Here is a 10,330-nt window from a genome sequence, read left to right as displayed (position 1 = left end):
GCGCACCTTTGATAGCACTAAGCTAGCCCAATGCATTCATTAGGATCCAAACAGAGATGAAGTTAGAAGCGACCAAACACCTCCTGAGTAGTCACACAACCAAGTATGGTGAGACGAAATAAAACGTGGTGCATTTGTAAGCAGGTTAGAGGGATAACTATATTGTGTGGCGCAATAACATTGGGAGCACTTAGACTCTGTGCAGTAATATCCTCACTCCAAAGTGAAACTGAAAGTGCAGGATATTATTGCGCCACACAATATAGTTATCCCTCTTACCTGCTTACAAATGCACCACGTTTTATTTTGTCTCACCATACTTGGTCGTGTGACTACTCGTGTAACTGTATTTTGATAGGGAAAACATGGAGGTGTTTTGTCGCTTCTAACTTCATCTCTGTTTGGATCCTAATGAATGCATTGGGCTAGCTAAATGCTATCAAAGATGCGCCGCGCGCCAGAGCCAGTGAGTGCACGCATTGAAACGTGAGAGGTATGTATCAACTCATCTTAATTAAGGGAGTAATATAGTTTAATTAAAAAAAAAACGGTGAAGTGTTCCTTTAAATAATTTTGATTCTAAGGGCTCTCAGGGAACAAGGAGACGATGGCCCATGGGAGCCATGCAGTTTATTTATTTCAGTTAGCCTATTGGCTGGTTTCATTCTCATTGAGCTCAATGCAATTCAAACCAGCTAATAGGCTAACTGAAATAAAACCATGCCAATCTCTTGGTATGGTGAAGGGTGTGTGTTGATGTGGGGTGATTTTAATTCCAGAGTCCAAGGGGACATAGTGTCCTGGATACATGAAATAACTGCCATTTTAAAAATAAAACAAATACAAATCTGCTAACCTCTATGGAAATTTAACACATAGGTTAACATAGGCATTCCAATACTTATATCCCCTGTATTTTAAGGAACAATTTATTTTTTACGATACATTATTAATTCACAAAGAAAATGTATGTCCTTAAAGGTTGAATATTTCCTCATTTTTTCATTTAAAGCATTAAGAGCAATTTCCAAAAGATGATTTTATATTGTCAACTTTAGCTTCTGTTCCAATACATTTGGGCTTGACTGTATGTCATTATTTATTAGTTAAATGTTTATGATTGCTTTTTGTAATGTCTGCACCTTAAAGTGTCAAAGTGTCAATGTAGTATATAGTTCATGAAATAAAAGTTTTAAATGCTACGGAATGGTCTATTTTTCTGATCCCCAAACTGATTTCTCAATTGTAACTCCTCCTTCTCAATAGTGTCTCATAGCAATGTTTCCTCATTTGCTCTATTATTTCTCCAAAGGAGAAACAAGTTATAAATGAGACTACACTCAAACATATAGGAGATCTCCACTAGGTCTCCCCTATTTCTCCAAAGGAGAAACAAGTTATAAATGAGACTACACTCAAACATATAGGAGATCTCCACTAGGTCTCCCCTATTTCTCCTGTGTCTCAAACGAATATCTCTTTTGTGGCTCCTTCTTGTCTCATTAATATATGTCTCACCTATTTCTCCTAAGGCCATTTTAGGAGAAAGAACTGAGACAAAAATGATACTTCAATGATCCTAAAATGATCCTTAAATGAGAATCTCAATTTTGGCTCCTGAGCAACAGAAGAGATACAAATGAGAAACATTTTTTTCCTCTGGGTCTAATCGATTATGGATTAATCCAAAACTATTCGTCAGATTAGTTAGCATGAAATCGTTGTGTGCCTGCCTGGGACTATGGCTAGCTAGCTCTTCCACCCGGTTTACCCTGTACAGTGTTTTTTAAAAGCCTGTTGGACTTAATGGAACAAGTGCATGGAGATGTGAAGAATGTGATCGATACCATACAGCCAGCCTACGTGAGTAACTTTATCTCTGTGTTATCCAAATGTCTTAAAGTTAGCGAGGTTGAGTCTGCTAAAACACCAACACCCCAGAACTCACGGACCCGAGATGGAAGTTTCTCAACCTAGCTTCGCTGGCCCCTTTAGCTGACGGGCTGGCTCTGGTCGGCCGAATATCAATCCAACAGAGGGGGGAAGAATAGAATAGGGCTATATGTCGATTTTGCAACAAATTATTCCGACTTTGCAGTGTGGCTGCTGGCCGTGTTCAATTGGAAACTCATAGAAACTCTGGAGCGATTTTCATCAATCAACCCCACGCACATAACCAGAGAATACCGATATGGTTATACAAATAAGATACCTAAAAACAACTAGTAGCAACGTTGTGTGAAAAGAGAAATGCAACCAGAATATAACGTTTTTTTCTTTAGTTGTAATAACGTTCGCGAAACTTTGATAACCTGGAGCTAACGTTCTCTCCAGGTAGAAGGTTACTGATAAACTAACCACAGGAGAACCAGCGGCTAACGTTATTTGCTTGCTGGGATTCAACCAGAATATAACGTTTTTTTCTTTAGTTGTAAAAATGTTAGGGGAACGTTATTTGTTTTGACAACCTGGAGATAACGTTCTCTAAACGTTATTAGTAGGTTGCTGAAAAACGAACCATAGGGGAACCAAAAGCTAACGTTAGTGAAAGTTAGCAGAACATTAATTGTTTGCTGGGTACTTTATTTAGCCTATAATTCGAATGTGTTTCACAAATCAGATCATATTAGAATTAGCCTACTATTAGATATGTCTTAAATTATTGGCAGCTTAAAATAGGCCTAACGAAACGATGTGACAGCGGGCTGAACAATTCAAGTTACAATCGAGCCTGTAAACTTGTTGCCCCTGATAACACATCAACAATAAAGAATGATTGCTACTCTGTAAAACAACTGATCCTATTAATCGCTATCACCGTGATCCTCAACTAGGCTAGGCCTACTACAAGTTGATTTGCGAATTCCTCCTCCTCGTCGCTCTCCTCCACTTGCCTGCTTTGCTTGCGCAGCTCCCGATGCGCAGGGCTCTCCCTCTTTGGAGACAGACGTTACAGCTCAGCCATACACCCTCTTTGGATCAACCGAGAAATAACTTGCCGCTGCTTCTCCCGAATTTTGTTAGGCAAATTTGACAACTATCAGCTTAAATGTCATTTAAATCAAGTCTTCTTCTTTTCCGCCACGGTATTGAGAGAAATGCGGAGAAACGCGGAGAAACGAAAGAAAGTGAAACTAAACAAAGAAAGTTCGTGATAAAATATGTTGTCTAGTGCGCAATTTTAAAAAATGGCATTAATTAAGTAATGCAGGACATAGGCCATTGTCGAAAAAAGTTAAGCATTTGGATCTCTGGCTTTCACCTCCGCAGTCATGCAATTATAAATGTAGTGTGCGCAATCTGCACCTGCTGGCGATCTGACGGGTATAAGAAGAATAAATACAACCCGAAACTAAAAAAAACAGACCAGGCTTCTGTTGGAGACCGGCCTGTAACCCCAAATCTGTAGCCACACCGGGCGTTTAAAAGAGACATGCGTCTATTTGGGACTCGGCTATTGTTTGAAGTTTTACGGTATACTGATGTCGATTTTGCAACAAATTATTCCGACTAAGTTGCAGTGTGGCTGCTGGCCGTGTTCAATTGGAAACTCATAGAAACTCTGGGGCGATTTTCATCAACAATAATCAACCCCACGCACATAACCAGAAAATACCGATATGGTTATACAAATAAGATACCAAAAAACATCTAAGTAGCAACATTGTGTGAAAAGAGAAATGCAGCCAGAATATAACGGTTCTTTATTTAGTTGTAATAACGTTCGGGGAACTTTGATTACCTGGAGCCAACGCTCCAGGGTAGAAGGTTACTGATAAACTAACCACAGGAGAACCAACGGCTAACGTTATTTGCTTGCTGGGATTCAACCAAAATATAACGTTACTTTTTTTAGTTGTAAAAATGTTAGGGACACGTTAATTTTTTTTGACAACCTGGAGATACCGTTCTCTAAACGTTACTAGTAGGTTGCTGAAAAACTAACCATAGGGGAACCAAAAGCTAACGTTACTTAAAGTTAGCAGAGCGTTATTTGTTTGCTGGGAATACTATATTTCTGTTTCTTGTCTTCTGCATCTGAATGAATGGATACTACACTCGGAACGCTACCAACATGGCGGCAATATTCCTAGAATGCAAGCCGTGTGCCCGAGCCCTATTGAATAAGAAGTTGAATTAATTTGAAGTCATACATCACATTTACATTTCCCTGTTGTTCTCATTACTGGGCTTGCTGCAAGACAAGCCCATCTATTGTTCTTCCAAAGCAAGCACATACAATACTTTTCACCCACTTTTTGAGAACGCCTCTTCTCCTAGAGCGTTTGAGCTATCGACGCAGTTCCAACACTAAAAAATCAGGCCCGATCCAGTGTAGCTTGCTTGTTCATGTCGGATGGCTGCCGGTTGGCGTTTTTCCGGTTTTCCCGTTTTCCGTCAGTTTTCGGACCCATTGAAATGAATGGGGAAATACATTTTTTTGCAACCTTTTTTTTAAGCATTGTTGACATAACAGAAGTCATTAGCTAAGTTAGAATTGTTAGCATAGTTATTATGGTTAGCATTTTTAACATAAATGCTAGAAATTATCTGCTAAGTTAGCTAATCAACCTGGTTAGCATTGTTAGCTTAGATAGCATTGTTAGCATCAGTAGCATTTTTAGCATAACTGCTACAAATTATCAGCCAAGTTAGCATTTTTGCAAGCCCACTCTTGCAGGTCCTCGGATATGCACATTTGTAGTTTTGAATGAGACTTAATATTTCAGCCTCATGCAATTCCGTGCGCCACCATTTAATTCGAACGCTTTTACTTTGGACGTTGGTACTTCGGTTGTACTGTCACCTGTCAATCATGCTGTCCCCCGCCCCCCATTCACTGAATCTGAGTAAATTTATCAGGTCTTTTGTCCCGCTTTCTTTTGTGTTGTTTTCTTTTGCTACCATAACAACGCATCAGAGCCAGCCTACAGACATTTTATTCTCTGACTGTGTATAGTGTGAGTACCAAAGACCTAAAAGGTGAGTACGCCCTTAAACTTGTGGTGTTTTTTCCTTGACTATTGTTTAAATAATACATAGTGGTAAGATACATTAATAACCTTTAATGCCATATACTCATAAGAAAAGGATCAACATGAAACAACATGAAACAACATGTATAGGCATGTACAGGCATGTACGGACATGTGCTGGATCAGAGTGAAATAGGGGAAAGGGGACTTTCCACTCAAGCAGGAGTGAGGGCAATGTGCCAGCTGGTTGAAAGGGTAAAACAGATGCAAACTGGAAAACTGGAAAGAACCAGAAAACCCAAACTATGGCAGAAGAGCACAAACAACCATGACTCAACATAGTGACCTAATGAGAGGTGTGCTCGTATTCTTTAAAAATGGAGGAGGGTGAAACTTCCACCATTATGATTGGATCCTCTTGCTCCTCCGCCTTTCTGATTGGCTAAAACACGATCTGGTGACGTCTCAGAAGGAGGCGCTTCTGAACAGAATAAAAGGGGGAGCAGAGCAGCCAGAACTTCAGATCGATCTCGTCGAGGTACCAGCTGGTAGCGCCGCCTTCACTCTATTGCTTGGTAGTGCAGTTCAGACATTGTTTGGATTGTAATATCATTGTGATACAGTGAATAAAGATCTTCAGTGTTGGGAAGTCTCTGTCTACGTGGTCTTCTTCGGATGCTTGGTCCAGAGTGATAATTGGTTTCTTTACAAGAGTTAATTGGTTCCAGAGTGCTAATTGTTGAGAAGTCCAGGAGCGTGGAATTTTCCACCACAGATCTGGAGGTTCCTACCGAGATTTGAGGAAAGACAACCAGGAGAGCAGTTCCGCCCCGGGTGAAGCAGGTTCCGGCAGTTCAGTTCTCCAACGGGCCCAAGGTAAGCAGTTTTTGCTTATATTTAGGGAGAACTGTACTGTTGGGGCTGGTGGGTAGCCTGGGACGGGTTGTCTCACCTAACACTCTGCAAAGAATAGTGAAGACACAAGGACAGAGATTGGGTTATACTGTTGATCTCAAAAGCGTTTGCGTTTATGAGTATATGGTATTTCCTCTGTGCGACAGAGAAGACAGATAGTGAGGAAACTAGTCTGTAAAGTGTGCGACACTTATGGTGGTTTTATGTGATAGCTGAATATAAATACAGCTGCATATTAAAAGGTGTTAACTCTGTGCGACAGAGAAAACGGGAAGTGCGACTAAACCGTGAAAAATAGCTGCGAGCTATACAAGAGGCATGAACATAATATTTTTTATTCTAAACTGTTTGATAATTGGGTAAAATACTGAGTGCATACCATCTGTGCTTGTTTCTGTTGTGGGGCGTGGGCCCATGTAGATGCCAGAGTGCACACACACACTGAGGATTGTGGAAAGCTTGGGAAACCAGCGAGAGGTCTACATAGAGGAACTGGGAAAAAAGTGCACATCCATAGAAGCAGCAGTGGGAGCAGTGGTCCAATCGCTACAGACATCACACGCATTAGATGTAAACCTGTTGATAGAAATATTAACGTTCAATCAAGGGGCTTTCTGGGAAGCAGAAGGTGATCCATCTACTAGACAGGAGTGTCCCCATGTTCAAATAAAAGAGCCACCCCCAAAGATTTACTTTAAAAGAATCACAGGAGAAAAGGGAGAAGAGCAGTGGAAGTGTGGGTTTAGTCAGGATCCAGGGTGGATAGAGGCAGGAGGGGAGACAGAAGCATCAGACTTAGCAGACCCGGTGACAGACAGTGAAAGCAAAGAGGAGCAAAAGTCAGAGTCTGAGGCAGAAGAGGAAGAGATAGTTCAGTCTTCAGACGTAGGCTGCAGCTGGAATAGCAGTCACAACTCTGGGTACGAGAGGAAAGGACAGTCCCCAGATACTTATAGCCCCTATTCAGAAAAGATCTACTCCCCAAAAACCCCAGATTTTGAGCAGGAACGCGAGGACGAGTTAGAACAACACCCCTATAGACCCTCAGAGCCAGAAGACTACTCCCCAACTGTCCCAGACGACCGAGAAAGAGAGAGGTCCTTGTGGACGGAGTGGCGTTCTAGTGAGTGGCGACGGCCAGACCCAAGAACATCCCGCCCATTGCCAAGGTGCATAGAGAAGGTGTTAGAAATAACAATTTGTCAGCCACACCAAGGGGGATTTCAGGTTGACACAATAGTAGTGGAAAAAAGTGGAACAATCTCGTCCAAACTCCTTACAGGTGCGGAGCCATTAGTAGTGCAGGAGGTGATCCAACACGCATCTCAGTTTGTGGGATACAAGTTCCAACCTATAGTTGAGCAACTGTTCAGACTGCAGCCTGAGAGCAGAAAGCGTGGGAGGAGAGCTAGAACAGAACAGGGAAAGAGAGCCAGAGAGTGGTGGGCCTGATAAGACCTTACAAGTGCTTTGCAAATAAGTTGTAATACAGCCGCTTTGCTGAATAAAGTATATGATCAATAAACTGTTTGCTTGAATAAAATAATAAATACGACATTTTTGAAAGTAATTGCTGAATGTTAAAACTGCAAAAATAAAATAAAGAAGTAAAGAGAAATCGGAGCCTTAGTCTGAAAGTTATTAAAAGTAGACACAGAGAACAGGAAGTGAGCTGGCTGACTGCCCAGAAAAAGGGAGAAGTGGCCCCCCTTCCTCCCTACTCGCATACAGTCTAAAAGACACATAGCTTAGAATAAGAGAAACATATATGAAGGCATTTATAAATACTGGGAGTGTAGAAATACAAGTTAAGGCAAAAACCATCACCGTCACTGAAAAAACAACTGAAAAGGGTAGCAAGTACCTCGTGGAAGTGAAGGATCGAGACACAGGCACAGATTTCAACATAAATTTTAAAACATACAAAGGGGTTAAGGCCTACATAGAACTGGAAAAGGGCAGTCAGGACGACACAGAAGAAACAGCTAGACCACTAACGTTGCCTGTAAAAAACTAGGACTTACCTCAGATTAGGAAAACAAGGAAATAGAGACAAAAAGGAAACACGTCCACAAAGCACCAGGAGTCTCACACACATACAGAATAAAAGACACGGCCAAAGCGGGGGAAAGGGGAACTACACGCCCACACACCCCTTAGGCGACATAAAATAAGGACAGAAGGACATCTAGTGGACAAAGAAAGAAAAACACAACCAAGATAACAAAAACAACCAAAATATAATTGTGGAACTATAATACATGGACCTGAGTGACAAGTGGTCCATAGTATTCGCCCGACTACCAGGAGGAAAGTGGCAATTGATGATAGGGAATAGCGCAGATATTTGTTGTGAGATACATGTGTGCAACAGTTACGCAGAACTTACACAGATAGTAGCACGGCTGGTAGAGAGAGCCTATATCTTTGAATCAGGAGTGTGTATGGACATAGTGAAACATTACTAAAATAAAACCAAAAAAGGTAAAACATAAAGAAATAAACAAATAAATAAAATAACACAATCAGAAGCGAAATAAGATAAATATAGGAAGCGTATGGCAGAAAGCGAACAAAGAAGGGAGTGGACATTAAAAATTACTCAGGGAACAGGGACAAGGTGGAGATTACACGTCACAAACGAAAAAGGGGAACACTTTGCAGGAGGAAGAGTGTCACTTCCTGCTCACTGTCAGAGTTGGAGTTACCTGATAGACGCCGTCCTATACACAGTAGGAGACCTGTACCCAGATTGGGCTTGCTTTGAAGAGCCTGAAGAGCAAGACGAGCCAGGAGAGGAAGACAGCTCAGAAGAGGAAGGGGCGCGCTACGAGAGCTTCGCCGAGCAGCTACGAAGAAATAAAGTAGAAGAAAAGCACCACCAGGCTGAGCTAGAAGAGGATAAAAAGAACATTTGCTGCAAGTACAAGGCTGACAGTGTCGCCCAGAGAGAGAGACACAACCATATGCGCATAGTGGAGGAGGAATATTACAAACTACATCACGAAATATACCAGGAGGAATACGAAGAAGAAAGGAAATTAGATCTCCTATATAAAGACATTAACACTGCCCTAGAACGATACCACAAAGGAGAAACAGACCCTTTGGAAGTAGAGGAAGCCATACGCCGAGGTTGGGTCCCAGGGAGCCGTACTGGGTGGATCCCAGGCCTGAACAGGGGAGAAGGCTCTATACACACTGCAGATAGCATCATAAAGGAGGTCCAGGAAGGGACATACAAGTATAAGCGCTACCCCAGACGAGGAGGGTTCAACGTGCCCGAGGAAGAAGAACCAGGGGAGTTGCCCGAGTGGGAAGAAGTGGAATACCCCAACATCCGCACGTGGGTGTCATATCCAGAACTAAGAGAAAGCAAGGATCAGGAACCCAAAGAAGGAGGTGACAAAGCAGATCCTGAAGAAAAGTGAAAATCAGCAAAGAAAAACAAAGAGAGTCAACAAAATGACAACCAGACAGCCGACTCCACTGGAGGAGGTGGTAAGGGAGAATAAGATAGCAAAACCAGAAATTGAGAAGGTAAGCCAGAAATGGGCCAGCCGGACAAAATCAGACGCCTCCCCGTGGCCGCAAAGGGGAACACTCGACCCCATAGTCCTGACCCAAATGAGAGAAAAGGTCATGAACTACAAGAGCAGCAAGAAAGGAGAAAAAAGAGGGAAACTGAGCTCCAAGTATGGGAAGCTTTCGCAAAAATAGCCGAGCAGAGAAGAAAGGAAAAGGCTGATCAGCAGAGCCCTCCTGACCATGTGTCAAACCCAGGAGAAAAAGAGAAGATGCACTATCCACAACCAACCCAGAAGGAAGTGACATCACAGGATCCAGCCCTAGCTCCAGAGGCACCACCATTGGAGGAAAGACCACCGCCATATTCTGACACAAAAAGGCTGTACCCAGAAGTTCCAAGCCTACAGGAAGCAATCAGACATATCAAAGCAGGGGGTCCATACGCTCCAACACTGCAAGCAGTCCAAGAAGTCGGGAGCCCCACGCTCCCCGCAATACAGGCAGCCCTGATGCTGAGAGAGATCATAATGAAAGGATCTCGTGACGAGGTAATGGAGGAAGCAATGAGGATACTGGAGCTGAGGAGGATCAGCCCTCATGGATCTCCACAGGGGTCGCCCCAGGCGTCACAGCCGTCATCACCAGAGTCACCCTCCACCCCCATAATAGTTGGATTTCCAGAGGGAGGGGCAAGTGAGAATGGAGTAACGAGGAAAGAACATGCAGCAGCATCAGGAGGAATGAGTGAAGAATGGAGAGGGGAGCCAAGATGGGAAAAGGGAGTGAGCTGCGCAAGCACTCCACATACAGGAGAAGGAGCCCTTAAAGAACAAACGGAGGAAAGCGAGAGCCTTCTGTGTGAAATAGAGGAAGAATGGCTAAGACAGAACCTGAGGAAATTGGGAGACCTA

At 42.7% G+C, this 10,330-nt stretch overlaps 1 long non-coding RNA gene across 1 annotated transcript in view; it reads right to left on the bottom strand.

Moving 5' to 3' along the window:
• Positions 1-5,046: 5,046 nt before the first annotated feature.
• LOC134068954 (uncharacterized) overlaps positions 5,047-10,330 on the bottom strand; it is a 48,089-nt gene continuing 42,805 nt past the window's right edge. Inside the window, exons 2-4 of the long non-coding RNA XR_009936743.1 lie at positions 7,172-7,299; positions 6,271-6,467; positions 5,047-5,936 (exon numbers count right to left, since the gene is read on the bottom strand). This is a non-coding gene — a long non-coding RNA (uncharacterized LOC134068954). The remainder of the gene's footprint in view (positions 5,937-6,270; positions 6,468-7,171; positions 7,300-10,330) is intronic.

The sequence above is a fragment of the Sardina pilchardus genome, chromosome 21 (genome assembly GCF_963854185.1).
Source record: "Sardina pilchardus chromosome 21, fSarPil1.1, whole genome shotgun sequence".
In the NCBI taxonomy this organism is placed as follows: Eukaryota; Metazoa; Chordata; class Actinopteri; order Clupeiformes; family Clupeidae; genus Sardina; species Sardina pilchardus.
This window is presented reverse-complemented; position numbering and strand designations above follow the sequence as displayed.